This window comes from Passer domesticus, chromosome Z, assembly GCF_036417665.1.
Source record: "Passer domesticus isolate bPasDom1 chromosome Z, bPasDom1.hap1, whole genome shotgun sequence".
In the NCBI taxonomy this organism is placed as follows: domain Eukaryota; kingdom Metazoa; phylum Chordata; class Aves; order Passeriformes; family Passeridae; genus Passer; species Passer domesticus.
In genome coordinates, this window is record NC_087512.1 from 67,087,356 (window position 1) to 67,103,158 (window position 15,803).

Genomic DNA, 15,803 nt, shown 5'->3' on the forward strand with positions numbered 1-15,803 from the left:
ACACTTTATTACCTTTAAGCCTGATAGCCTTGTTTGTGTGGTTGTTAATCTTTGTGTTAAACGTGAATCTTCACTTCATACCTACAGCTTCTGTGCCATTCAGCATTTCAGAGGCTTCTGTTACATTTTGCATTCAGTCATTCCTCTTTTGTGGTAACAAATTCTGGTTCTCAGTCTACTCAAGATGTATTCATATGGAAGTTCTCATCTCTGGTTATCTCCTTTATACTACTATATCCAGTTATGTAGCTCAATATTTTCACATTTCTGGCAGCTTGAAATACTTATTTTTACAGCTCTACAAACTCATAGAGTTTCTTGTATTTGGCTTACCTGAAGAAGAGATTATTCTAAAACATATAGCACTGGGAAAAATGTTGGAGAAAAAGAAATATTTTGAGTCTATCTTGGAAAAATGTCTCGGAAACTAGCAGTGGCTTAGCATGTCTAATATTTTTACCTCACTTAATGTCTATAAAAATAATGAGTTATAAATTTCTAAAAAACAATTAATTTAATCAAAAGTCTTCCAAGCAATAGGGAAAGGCTAGTCAGACTAGACTCAGTGGATGTTCAAATTCATGCATTGCAACATTATTCTGTGCCAAACTGATCACATTATCTTCAGTTTGTTCACCCACACAGATATTCAGCTGACATCCTCATGGTTATCCACAGCTGATACTGCTGTGTGTAAAACAGCAACGTGTGTATTTGATAGTGATTAGTCTGAATCCTTTTTTATAAAGCAGACCAACTAATATTTTTATATCTTAAAAAAACCCTAATTTTAAATCAATTTATCTATAAATAGCTTATGAAACTTGGCAAAAAGTAATTGGATTAAAAGATTGATGATTTGTAATGATGGTATTGTATGTCATTTGTATTTCTTAAATTAAAAAGGTATACTTCAAAATGTTCATTCAGAAAACTTAATTTTCCTCTCTAATCTTATGGTTGCCACATGTATGGCACTGGGTAGTCTCATCACCTCCTCACAAACAATCATATAGGTGTCTTTACTATGCTTCTGTCATTTTAAATCATCATTTTCCATGTTTTGTAAACAAAAATATTTAGGCATCTAATCATTGCATTTCTCAAGCCATTAAGGGTGTCAATATGCAAAAGTTAAGATGGTCAGTGAGCTCACACTACGTGATTTCCCCAGGACCAAGGTATGAGCAGAAAAACAAGCACCAGAGTTTGCCAGGCAGAGGAAGACATGAGTCTTCTTCCTTTCTAGACATTGTCTTCTCCTTGAGACAAAATACATCCTATGCTTTGAACCCTTTCTTGAAAAAACTTCAATCTTCAATTTACTTGCTGACTCCAAATGCAGCTGCCCTGATTTTGCAGAATTTGAATTGAAGCATATCTTTGGAGGGGCCTTGCTTATTTTGCTGCCCCATGCATCACATAGCCAGCTGTGGGGAAGAAAACTTTGCCTGTCAAGGCAAAAAAAGATCTATCAAAGATTTAAACATGGGCTTAAGTGTAGTCAAAACAAGCACAAAAATGAGTGAAGCCAACTGTAAGTACAGCTTTTTTGTCACCGATTTAATGGGATTTCAGCAAGCAATTTAAGATGTACTTTTTTGGAGCCAGTGGGATGCAAATCAGTGGGATCCATATATAAAATGTGGGAGAATGGTAGGCTTGTCTTCCCCACTCACCATTACCCCCCATGATGGGACCCTCTTCTCTTTGAGGTGACTGAACACCTGCCTGTCCATGAGAAACAGTGAATTAATTCCTTGTTTTGCTTTGTTGCTATACATGGCTTTGTTTTCCCTGGTAAATTTCCTTTATCTCAGCCTCAGATTTTTCTGGTTCTTACTCTTCCAGTTTTCTCCCTGATTCCACTTGTGATGCAGTGAGCAAGCAGCTGCCTGGGGTTGGCTGCTGGCTGGGGTGAAACCACAACACACAGGTTCAATCCTAAATAAATTTTGAAGCAAGGAGACATGTCTAAGGATTTTATGTAAATGTAATTTTAAGGATTCCTTTTTGATTGATTATTAATTAAAAGCAACCATGCAAATTTCTAAAGGTTTCACAAAAGGCTACAGAATTTGTTCTTTCTTGAGTCTCCAGCACCATATCCAGAGAGGGGACTTTGCCTGTATCTACCACTTTCAACCTTAAACAGAATTCACTAGTAGACTGCACTTATGATATTAGATTGCTTTAGGAAGCAAGAAAAGCAAAAATCCTTTTGAAACACATAAAATTCCAGCTATTGATGGACATCTCCTCTGCATTTTTTGCACACAAAACACTCATTATCCTATGCCATGTGTTCAGCAAGAGTATGAATATAGAAAGCTGCATAATCCTGCAACTGTTGAATAACAAAAAGGCATCAACGTCATTTTTTAATCTATTTCTCTGCAAAACAAAAATGTGTTGTTTGCCACTGTGAGACAAAAATGTAGTGTGGGAAAGCATGAAAAACTAGCAATAAGTGACTGTAGACTAAGAAGAACATATTTATCCACTGAAATTCTTAGGGAAAGAAAACCATTTTACATTGCATTTATTTCACTCTAATATTTGACAAGGAAAAAAATATCCTCAACTGACTGTTGTTTTACTGTTGGTGAAAACAATCATAAACTTAACTCTGGAAACTCTTCGCAACAGTGCCTTTTTTTGTCTAAAGCAGGAGTTGTGTGCTGTTTGATGGGGTGTAAAGGAGGTGCATCCACCCCCTGATGCATAGCTGACACTGGGAATAAAAAGGATTCCACTTTGTTGTCTACTCAAGGGCAGGGAGAGGGGAGGGAGTAGGGCGGAGCTCCTTTGTGCTAGGTCAGTGTATTTCTTCTCTGAGAGTCATGAAAGCTAGGGTGTCTCTTGTTTGTGATGGTCATATTCTTCGCTTTGTTTTCTCTAAAAATGTAGAGCTTGCAGAATCTCTTAAGCCCACAGTAGATGTTTCTCCCCTTCCAGCATCTTAATTATACCTTTCGAAGACCAAATCCTTTCTGAAAAATCTTTATTGTGTGATATTTTTGCTGTAAAGAGAAAGCTGGTTTGTTGGACAAAAGGGCTTTCTCTTTTCTGTTTGTTTATGATAGGGCAATTAGACTTCACAGGAAGGTTCTCTAATAATTACACAAAGCAAAGGGAAAACCTTAATTAAATTTTAACGATGAGTACAACTGTGCTGATTAGGATAATGTGGTCATTATATCCTACCACAAGACTTGTTTATATTGTATGCTGCTAGTACTTAGGAAGCTTATCTCAAAGTTTTATTTATCTGAATTTGGTAATCTCTGCTGCTGTTAATTACAAACTCCACTAATACTCTCTACACCTCATCGCTGATATAAAACACATTCCTCAAAAAGCCACAATTGTATGAATGACAACATTTCTGTAGTACAGGTAAGAATTTTCTCATGCAAATTTTAGGAGGTCAGTAACCTAAAGTCAGATATGAGCAAATTAATTATCTAAAATTGTGGCATGGATGTTGTCTAAAAGTTTTGTTTGCTTCCTTTTGGTAAACTGGCCAGACATCTTTCAAGGTGTGGTGTGTGAGCTGCAGGACTTGATCTCTTCTTCTGTGACAAACATTGAATAATTCTGAGCCTAGCAGAAGTAATTGGAGCATAGGGAGAGACATTTAGATGCTTGAAGACATGACTCAGCCTGCAGAGATGTAGTGCAACAGCACATCTGGTATGCTGTGATTCCCAGTAACTAGGCAGGCTCCTGAGCCACATGAGTTATCAGCGAGGTGGGTAAATTGGGTGATGGTGAAAGTCCAGATGCAGTCCATAGGAAAAGCTAAACACAGGGCTGTTTGCAGAAGTCTGTAGTTCTGTCCTGTGCTTTTGGTATCTTCGTGTGTTTCAGACATACAGAGCCAGATTTTCTGGAATAGCAACAGCAGTCTCACAAATGAGAAACATGATGAGTCACACTAGTGAGATGCTGGGATACCTTCCTCTGATAAAGTAGTGTTCTTATATATAGCAGACATATATATAAAGTCAGCAAGAGCAAAGCAGAAACTCATTCAAAAACTGCCCCTGACAGTGCACACTGGGGATAAAAGCAATCTGTAGCCTGATAGCAATGTGTCTATGACAGCAAAACCTCTGTGGTATATCAGCAAATTAAAGCCAGGACTTCAATATCTGGTACGAGGGTAACGTCAGAGGGTGAGGTCTGACATTAGCTTTAAGCACTTGGTTATGAAGTAACAAAGCATGGAAAATGAATACACCATCCTATTTTGTCTCAAGGCTTTATCCTGGGTGCTATGAACCCAAGCACTTTATAGCTTATATCAGGCTAAAGTTTCCACATTGCTTACTCAAGCATCAAAAGCACATGCAGTTAGAACTTGAACATTCAGATGTAAGAGATCAATGCACATTTCTTATTTTCACACCTCTGTAGAAAGAAATGAATGGAGGAGTACACAGTAACTTTAGAGGTGGCCATGGGTAAGAAAGTGTAGAAGCATCAGTGCTGTACCAAGGGGCAGGATATCTGAAGGGCAGAGTCTTAACTTACAGTCTGCACCTATCCCTTTTGCATCAGTATCAAGATAGAACACTATCTCCTTCACCTTCTGTTTCACTTTTGGAGTTCCCATCTGCACTGGCAGGTAGCTTGGGCAATATTTCCTGTGTACCCCCATGCAAATGATCACTGGAAACTTTATTGCCATCTTAATATATAAGGTGAGTAATGACACAAGTTATGGCATCATTCAGCACCCACTTTCCTTGTTCTGCCCTGTCATCAAAATATCAGTCAGTTCTCAACTGGCTCCACCTTCTCTGAAATTACTTTGCAATGGATCTCCTGCAGAATGCTGCTTGCTGAGGTACATACAAGTTCTGGCCCACCTGGGGAGAGGGCTGCACGATTTTATACCAATGCAAGTATATTACAAAATGCATCAGAGACTTAGTTGGCTGATGAACTTTTTTATGCTTTAAATTGGCTGAAAGGAAACAGCTTTGCAGTGTAAATCATTTGCCACAGTCCCTCTCAGTCCCTCATGGAGGATGTGATCCTTAAAGTAAAGAAGTATGAGTTAGCAGGGACAAAAACAAATAGTTTTGGATGAACAAAGGGCTCAGTCTTTGTAGTTTAGTATTTCAGATTTCAATGACAAAGGTATGGAGGACCACTTGGGGTCTTTATTAAAGGACATCTAAAGAAATAATGAAGCGTAAAAAAAGTGACATGATCAATATATTAGCTCCAGTTTGCATTTGCTATAATTCTCACCTAATTGCTTGCTTGGGTCTGCCCATGGCCTAAATTTCATCCTGGTATGTCACCTTTGAACTCTGCTTAGTTAATTTTAATTGTAAACAATGGGCTGCCTTTTAAATGTTTCCTTCAGTTTTCCTTCTTTTCTGTCACAACTGAACCTATGCCTCCCTGACATATTATAAAAGGAAATGGGTTTTTCCCTGTTGTGCCTGGAGACTTATTCTAAGTCAAAAATTCAGAAGTTCCTAATGGCCTAGGTCTGACACTGGCCCTCAAAGGACCACCACTACTTACAATAAGCAGGAATGGTGGCTCACCAAGTGTGGAACCTGTTTAACACACCTGTGAGCACACACACACCCCCTATGTCCAAATTATTTCAAAACATTGTAACAGATAGAAATACTCTCAACTGTACAGCAAATGCTGTAGAATTTTTGGGTTAGGATTTTTTAACATTGCCCACTGACCTTAAAGAATAATATTGTACCAATAAAGTCCTTCAGCTTAATATAAGCAAAGAACAGATCTTTCTATCCATTGGGTAACATTTACATTCATACCCTTGTATGTCATACAGAGCCATTAATCATTCCAGCAGCCTCTCTACCTCATAGGAGATGTAGGGTAATGATAATGTTTTATGTGTGTAATTAATCCTGTAGCAGATGTGTAGTTTCCAAGACTACTGCTATTAGAGTATTGACAGGATTCAGAACAAATATTCAGGCACCAGCTTAGTAATGATTTTAATATGATAATATCCTGTTACTCGTGAACATAGAATATTCAGACTTGAAGTCTGAACAACATAAGTGTTGTTATTTGTTAAGGCTTTCAGAGAACTAGTGAAGAGGATTTTTTATTTCTGATGCTGCTGTTAAACAAACAACACACAATTAACATATCAGCTGGGTGTGCATAATTCCTCAATTCTCCATCACACAGTGGAAGTCACCATTTGTGAAGTGAGAGAGGTAATTTATAATGAAAATAAAGGTTATCCAGGGGAAAAAAATGATGCCAAACAAGTTACATATACTTTTAGAGATTTGCTTTTAATATTATTCTACCTTTCATTCCTGCTAAAAAGATTTCCTTAGCTGGATTCTTGGCAAAGTGACAAATGCAATTACGCATCATAATAAAATCAAAGGAAGTAAAAAAATCCTCTCTTTTTTTTTTTTTTTTTTTTTTATTTTTTTTGACAAGGCAACACCTTTGCAATACATGCAGACCTTCAGTTGAGGAAGGACAGGACTACTATACCCACATCATTTTACACTTTTCCTCATCAAGTTTTCATTTTTTGTTACTGTATTGTTCCTCTTTTTGCCAGGAGATAGGTGGACATGTGAGCCCCTCAAATTTGCAGAGTTTATAGAGTTTCTCCCACTATTAAAAAAAAAAAGTATGTGCTTTCTAAAATCAATAGAAGGGTGAATTGATGATAACTCTTCCTAATTTCAAATCACATAACATACATATAGCTAATGTGTCTCCTTATAGAGAGGAGAAATATATTTTGCAATTAGTTTGGATCAGTTTGATTCTACAGTTTGATGGAATTAATGAATGTATCAACAAATAGCCCTCAAACTGGCTGACCTCTATCAGACTTGCTCCTCAGAAATAGGTGTGGACCAATGCATGAAATGTTTTACCTCCACTGGCTTCACAGTGTGGCTATTAAATTATACTATTTTTAAATTATAAAATTCTATTCTCTCTACTTCACAGTTGTGGAAACTGCAGAGGGGGTAATGTAGGTCTTCAGACTATGCATTCCACTTCTCTGTGCCAGATGAACAAAAGCAATGGAGGGCATCAACAACTTCTTGTGTTTGGGATAGGACTTGGGGAAGTGACTACTCACTGGAGAAAACTCCAAGAAGCTCTTGTGGATTGTGAATTCTGCCTAGTCACTTTTACCTGTGCACCATTGTGCAACTTTTTCAAACAGGGAATTGAAAACACCCAGACATTCTAGAGGCCTTGGCAGACCTGCTGATCATATGGCACATGTAGCAAAGTCTAGTGGAAAGGGAATTCCAGCCCCACTGTGAGCTATCTCCACGTCTGCTTTCTGCAGTACAGCCATTATTCACTTCGAAGTTTCTGCTTCTCAACTCCTTCACTGCCCTGAAAAGCACTGCACACAGTACCCTGTTGCCACTGGGATGTTTTCACCTCTTGATCTGTCTGTCCATCACAAACTCACATGCAGGGAGAGGGAAAGGGTGTGTGCCTCTGTGGACAAGGGCAAGACTCAACTGCACACATAGCAACAACCCACACAAAAAAAATCCATGTGACCTTGGTGGCTTAATACTTTGGGTATTGAGCTTTGGTAGCATTTCTATTAATTTTAATCATCCCCTCTCTCTGCTCTGTGTGAGGACATTTTGACCCATTTACTTGCAACAGTCTCTCAGCTATTTTGCAGGAGTAGCAACTGGATTGTTGATGTTATTCACAGACTCTACTCACAATGAAGGTAGTCTCAGCAGAAGGTGGTCTCTTGGTGGCCTCTCCAAAAGCAGGATTTCCGTCAGGAGACCCTGCGAGTATACAGCAAGCTTCATTATCTGTGTTAGATATTATGTGCTATCTGATACTTACCTTCCTTGATCCACAGATTGAAGGAGGATTTTTCCCTTTTACATCTTTTTCTGCAGAAGTAGCAACAGTGTGATCTCCAATAGGCTGAAATATTACTATTACTACTACTACTACTTCTACTACTACTACTACTACTGAAGTTCAACTAAAATCACCTAAAATCACCTAAAATATTTTTTATGGAGAATTATTAGCAAAAAGTTGTATACTTTGGAGTAATAAATATATACTTTGTATATATTTATTACTGTTTGATTATCTTTTGTTTCTATAAAAAAGAGTAACTCCATATTTCAGGGGGTTTTTTCCACATAGCCTATAAGTTTTTTGTCTATATTGAATTGCTGTTAACAGCATAACTAACTGTAAGGGGTTTTTAATATTAAAATGGTGAAAGAAAAGATAATAAACATGCTGTCAGAAATGTTTAGAATGCCTGAATTCTGTGATTAATATCTGTGAGTCTGTGAGTAGCTGCTTGCCAATTTGTCCCAATTAAAATGTGAAAAAAGGTTATTCATTATAAATAGCACAATTATTATGTGCACTGCTCCTTTTTCTCTCCCCTCCCCTTTTTCTTTTTTAAGGTTAGAATGAAGTCTTCATTAAACAAACAGTATGTAGCAAGGTTGGAGCCACATTTTATCCTATGTAAGTCATTTTGTTTAGAACAAACATATGAAAATACGCAAACCAAAATACTAGCTCCATGTTCTGTCTTTACTCATATAAAGAAATGAAAAGGATTGCAACTGGTCAAATCAAGCATCTGTCCAACAAGCAGAAATTAGCATTAGGTGCTTCAGAGTGGGATACAGAAAACTTTAGCACCATAGACCTTGTTTCTGGCAATTCATGGACTAGAGCCTCTCATTGGAAGTTGAATCAAGATCCTCCTTTGTCACTGAGTAACCTAATTCTGTGATTTTGTTCAAACCTCTCCTTGAATTCCCTTATGCTCAAAGCTTCCATAGTTCTCTGCAGCAATTAATAGGACAATGTTATTTATAAGGGTTAGAGAGGAAAAAGCATATTTTTTATTTCTCTTAAAGTTATTGCCTAGGATTCCCATTAAATGCTTCCTGTTACCAGAAAAGTAAGGAAGCATTTCCTTTTTGCATTTTCAGTACTGTTTATTATGTTACAGACGTCTGTTCATCTCATTACTCCAGACTTCTCTCTTATCCCACAGAACCTTCCAAGTCAATTAAATTTCTGTGTTTAAAAATACCTCCATGTGCCTAAGAATCCCGGGTGACTCTTTCTGTGAAACCTCCTCAGACAAGGTGACCATATATATATTTAGGAATCAAGATTAGTGTTTTTAAGTGCATTCAAGGAAGTATGCTGTAGCATAATGCAATTTTTTTTTTGCTCTCAGTTCTTCATATGCAAGTATTCCTTTTGCCCAGTTGGTGGTTCATCGTGTTCATGTTCTGATCTGTTTTGGAAGTGTTGAGCTAATGCTGGCAGAAAGGCTAGAGCAATGGGGAAAGACTGCATGAGTGGAATGTTCACCTTCCCAAAACTTGAGAGATGCCTAAGGGAACATCTGAGCGCCTGAGTTCCATCAGCTCCTGGGAGTGCTCCTCAGATAGCATTGTCAGTAAAGCCTTTTAGAACAAATCCACAAAGGGGATGGAAGTCTGCAATACATGATGAATAGTGGAAGCAGCCAGGACAGAAAATAAGCCTCAGAAACTAAGCACCAATCTAGATCCAGGCCGTTTCAAGGCAGTTCAACTTTTGCTCCTCTTTCCCCCTAGATTTGCAAAAAGCAGATTTCATTGATGATTCAGCCTAAGCTGTTCTGTAGAATGATGACTGTAGAATCGTGTCATGCAGAATGAACCAAGCAGTAGTCCTTAGGATTTTCTCCTGAGTGAAAAAAATGAAAATAATCTAGTTTGTTTCTCTGCCATGGTTTTTATCTTTCTTTTCCACATCAATCATGTACTAGTGCCACAAGCTCTCTAGACAGGTTCCTGATGCACTTAAAAGGCAAGAAAAGGCTTTTTTTTTCTTTTGATAACTTACTTTTCAAAATATTTTCTAGCTTTGATTCTATATTCTTTTTATGAAGGATATCGTTTTATCTGCCTCTCTTATGACTTCATCTTTTAATTGTGAAAAAATATTTTTAAAATATAATTTTAAAAATATAATTTTAATCTTGTGAGGTACTTGAACAGGTTATGACCCATCCCTAAAAGTGAGGAAGATCAGGTTGGATGAGGTTTTGAGCAGCCTGGGCTAGTGGGAGGTGTCCCTGGCCTTGGTGGGAGGTTGGAACTCAATGAACCTTTCCAACCCCTAACATTCCATGGTACTTTGGAGGAAGAGGAGTGTGGGTTTCTGTAATTGTAGTGTTCCTGCAAGCATGGAAATGGGGACACTGCAGCCTTTCTTTTCTGTAGCTTGAAACTTTATTCATCCTATTGGTTGACTTAGTTTTAGGAGTTTTTTAGTCTTGATGTTGCTTGACCCAAAAGCATACACTTAGCTGCTCTGTATGGTCTAAAGTATGCTTTAGACCATACACAGTCCAAAACTGAAAAAGAGAGCCCTAGAGAGCCAGGTGAATATAAACTTGAATTTAGTGAGGGCTCTCTGACAAATAGCCAAGACAAGAAGGTAGATAAATATAGGAGACTAACACTAGTTTCTGTTCTTAATTTTAGCACAGAAGGAAATGTTACAGATCAAGTATGATTTCTTTCAAATAAAGAGCAGGCGCATGCAAAAAAAATAGTAATAATAATAATAAAAATAATAATACCAGCAACAATGCAAAAATATAATAGACTATTCATTAGCCAGTTCAAGCTAAGAAATACACTATATAAGCAGATCTGTTTTCCTCCAGCAGATAGGGTACACCTTTTTTTTGTGCAGTTTGCCAGCATACACTGACTACTGGATTATTACTGCTACTGTTACTGATTGCATGACATGGTTTATTTGGAATCCATCCTCACATTTTTGCCATACACACTTGCTAGTCCCATCAATCATTTCCAACATGAAAGACACATTGTCTAACTCCTGCCCAGCTGCACAGATTTTCATGTTACTAATTTGAATTATTTACAGCGTATGAGCTTACCCTAAGAACTGTGCAATGCAGTATATTGTTTCCCTCTTGGCAGTGTTTATAGCTGTAAGAGATGAGCTACTGTAATTTTTGAAAATTGACAGAGTATCTGTTTATGATGTCTTGTTAGCACATGCTGAACCCATTTACACTATCACCTGCTTTTAAACTAGATACTATGAGCTGTGGAGAATTGTTGGCTGTTGTAGCATGTGAAGATGTAATTCAGCCTCATGCATCCTCTCTTCCAGGAGAGTTGGGCCAGAGAGAAACGCCCAAGAAATTCCATGCTGTTGAGCAGATCTCAGATTTGCTATGTGAAAATCCCTGTCATGCACTAAACCATGCATTGAATAAACTGTGAGTAAAAATAGCTTTGTTATGCTTTTTGGCTTCTGGCATATCTCACCAAAATCTGTGGAGCAAAGGCAAAATGGCTCTCTAATTTTAGGGAGATCTCCTACGGCTGACCAAGTAGCAGTGGCAGAAGTAGTGTTGTCTCACAGACCGAATTTTTATCACTGCATTATCCAATGTTTCTCAGAGCAGATGCTTCTTGCTTTGTGCCAAAATGCACTACATTCAAGCCAGTGACATCCATATGAAACAGTTTAACCCACAGTTAATCTACTATATTGTGTGGTCACTTCTTTCTTGTGCTTTCAAGGGTGTCATTGTGTATGAGAATGAAACATTAGGTAATGCTGCCTTAACAGCAACTGTAATGTAATTAAAACACTATCACAGTGACAGTTTACAAAAAACTTTCTTATGGAGGGAAGGGAGGAAAGTGCAGGGCTTTTCTTTCATGGTGCAAGCTGGTATGGGATTTATATCAGTGATACTCATTGTGTTAATATGTGGAGTAGCTTTTGCATCCATATTAATGTAACTGGATTTATAGAAATTGACTGTGTCTGGTTAAACTTGAACAAGGCCTAGAGGAAATACCTTTGAATGATTTATTTTTCTTCATCACTCATTTTAGCATTTCAGCAAATATCTGACATCTTTGTGTTTAGAAAATAATTTCACACAGCAAACAAAAAAGCAGTGTATATTACAGTAAATGAGTCATTTGAGGGTTGATCCAAAGTCCTTTGAAGTCAATGAGAGGTTGCCTTTTACATCAGCACCTTTTGAATCAGATCCACTGAGGGACAGATACAATAAAAGATGAAGACAGAGAAGAAGGTAAAGCTAAAAGGTAGATAAAAGGAGATGAAAGGGAAGAAAATTGCCACACACCCAGTTTCATTCCACTTGCAGTAACATAAAATCCATTAGTATATTTAAGCACCTAAGATAAATAAGATTCTCTTTACCATGGTCTATTAAGTGATAGGGAGAATAAACACACAATATCACAGATTTTCCATCAAGGCAGGCTACCGAATTGTGTCCAAAAGTAATGCTCAAAAAGTGTTGCACTTAGAGAAGCTGTCTGATTTACGAGACAGTCCAGGCTGCAGTGGAGCACGTGTGAGACATTCAGTGTCTTCCCATGAGTGAGCCTTTCTTCATAACCTCTCTTCACCCAGGCAGTGCAATGTCAAAGAGCTATAACATACCACAACTCAAATGCCTTTTCAGATATTATTCTCTTTTCATGGCTAGCTCTTTTCTTCTTGAAAGAGCCTTCTTTCAAATTCTATCTTTAAGTATATTTTCTTTGTTTATTTGGGTTTTTTGGTAAAAACCTTTTGTCTTTCATTTGTGCCCTTCTTCAGCATCCATTCTTCAGCACTATGTTTCAAGTATGTATTTTTCAGTAAGAACAAGCTGAAGTTCAAGGAAACATAAAATAATGTTTCCATCTGTAGATGGCATTTTTAAATATAAATATGCATTTATGGGAATACATGCTGGTGAAAGGAATCTCATTAATATCAAGACAGCCTCCATCAATGTAGTTTTGAGACACTGTTTTCTGAGCTGTATATTTTATAACAGCATGCACACTTCCTGTAGCTGTTGCCTGCATTTTCCTGCTGTATATACATAGTCCAGCTGGGAAGAAATATGAATGCCTCAGGCTGAAGGCAAAGTCAAATACTAGGTCCTCATGTACCTTTGAGTTTATAATAAACAATCCTGCACAGAGAGCAACAGTCAAATACATGCAGATAGCTTTGAATATATGATTCATTTAGATGCTCTTAACTTTCATATTTGTATCAACCTTGAACTTCATATTCAGCTCCTAAAAAACACTCCTATTTTACTTTCTTAAGCAATATCTCTTAAATGCCTTTCTACTGAGCCCATAAATATTTAACAGTTATGTCTTTCATTAGATTTTTCTAATAGCTCTTTCAGAATTTTCAGATTTGAGTGTAAGTAACAGAACACAACCAGCTAGTTATGGTATGTTATAATCTGACTAATGTGAGGTCAGGTTTATTTTGAAAGCTCACAATCTAGGCTTTACTTTCATGATTTATTGCATCACAGCTGTAAAAAGATGGCATTAAGTAGGACTAGGACTACTTTACACAGTGTACTGTGAGCACATGTACCTGAAATACATGAAATGACAAACATCTTCACTCAGCAGTGCTAAATACCGGTGAAGGTTTAGAGAGCAGAAGCATTGACCTATTTAGGACTGTCTGCTGGGGAGCTGGGCAGCTTCCCATCCTCATGTCCTTAGATGGAAAGAAATAATTTGACAGTGCCATATTGGAGTATTCAATATTTCTGAAAGGTTTATAATTTTTATCTAACCCTTATTAAGGCACTCTAAGGAAAGGGAAATAGTATCAATCAATCAATCAAGACTTTATTTTTGTGGATCAAGTTCCAGACAATCTGGCCTATGGTAACTAAAATTATCAGTAAGGTCAAGTAATGCCTATTGGTAAATTTGGCAAAAGTGTGGGAGCATCACTTTTGTTTGTAAATAACCACAGAACCTCATGTTTTTAAGGAAGATTTAATTGATTATTCAAGGGAACCCACACAGGTAAGGAGGAGAATGTATTAATGTAATGAAATATTTATGCAAATGAAAAATCTTGGATATTTTTCCAAAGACTCAATGAACAGGCTGAAAAATTTTACTCTGGTCTAAAGGTGCAAAAACAAGTGGGTCAATTTTTTTTTCACTATGAGTTTTATTTTAAAGAAGTTTCAACTTGTATGATAAATCTGGTTAAGTGAATAAGAGTCCTTTTAAATTTCTTGCAGTTTATACTTACATTCAGTTATCAAAGCTAAAATTTGCAAAGTACAGTCATATTTCCTGAATTCTAAATATTCTACAGAAATTCATACTGATAAGAATTAAAAACCATATTGACTCATTAAAAATGAATAAGCTGTTTTTCACTGTGTTTCTAGAATAAATAAATATGTGTTTACACACCCTTATTATCTGAAAATATACATTCTCAGCAGGATTTATAGATTATCTATCAAGTCAAATGAAGGAAGAAATAAAATCATATTTCATCATCTTTTCTCAATAAAAGAAGACTTTTGAGATGCATGTTCAGTAATTAATTTTATATTTCAGCTTGTGCCATGTGCTGATTTTGGCTGGAATAGAATTAACTTTACTCACAGTGGCTGGTAGGGAGCTGTATTTTGGATTTGTGCTGAACACAGGGTTGATAATACAGAGATGTTTTTGTTATTGCTGAGCGGGACTTACACAGAACCAAGGCTTTTTCTGCTGTTTGTTCTTGCATCATGCTGGTGAGGAAGTTGGGAATGCATGAGAGGCTGGGAGGAGACACAGCTGGGACAGGTGACCCAAAATGACTAAAGGGATTTCCAGACCATGTGACATCATGGTCAGTAGAGAAAGGTGGGGGAAAGAAATGGCATTTGTCTTCCCAAGTATTATGCATGATGGGGCCTTGCTCTCTTGGAGATGGCTGAACACCTGTCTGCCCGTGGAAAGCAGTGAATTCATTCTTTATTTTAATTTGTTTGTGTACATGGTTTTTGTTTTCCCTATTAAACTGTCTTTATCTCAGTCCATGAATTTTCCAGCTTCTAGTCCTCTCACCAGTCCTGTTGGTGGAGGGGAGAGTGAGGAGCTACCTGAGGCTTGGATGCTGGCTGGGGTTAGACCATCACATATTATTAGACAATAATGGCCTCTTTTCATGGGGTTGGTTTGGGATTTTTTGCATGCATGGTTTTGGTTTTCTGAGATCAATCAACTCTGGCACAATGTAACCTTACCATGCCGGAGTTGTGCAGTCTGTTATTTGCTGCTTTCTCTTTTTTTATGCTGAACATTTTTTTCTTTATGGCAAAGAAATAATTATAGAGTTGTCATTGTATCCCAATACCTTTCAGAAACCGTAAGAGGTAGACAGATTAAACCTGGACTTTTCAAAACAGCAATAGCAGCTGAACAAAAATTATTATAAGGTTCACCATTAGACAAGAAATGGTCTGAGTGCCAGAACTACCCCCTCTGAAGCTTTACCAACTGCTAAGGAATTATAGTGATGCTTCTTAAAAGCTTTTCCATGATATTACATTTGAATCCAAGATACTATAGTGTCTAAATGTGAGGAAAAGACTACTCTTCAGATGCCAAAGCTCTGTGTCCCAAGTCACCACATATTGGTCATCACAGGATAGCCAAGTATTCCCCAAAGCAGAGGCCGAGCAGCACCATGAGCTGGGAGCCCAGAGGCCATCTGGCTGCCATGAGGAGGGTTCAGCAGTATCTCTGGATATCTTCTGCTGGCCCACATGATGGGGAGCGAGCCCAGCCTGAAGGTGCCGAGCTTCTGGAATGGGTCTCATATGCTTGCAATGGCAGGGAAGGGATGCAGGGAGGTCAGGCACATTCCTGTTGGATCAGACTGCT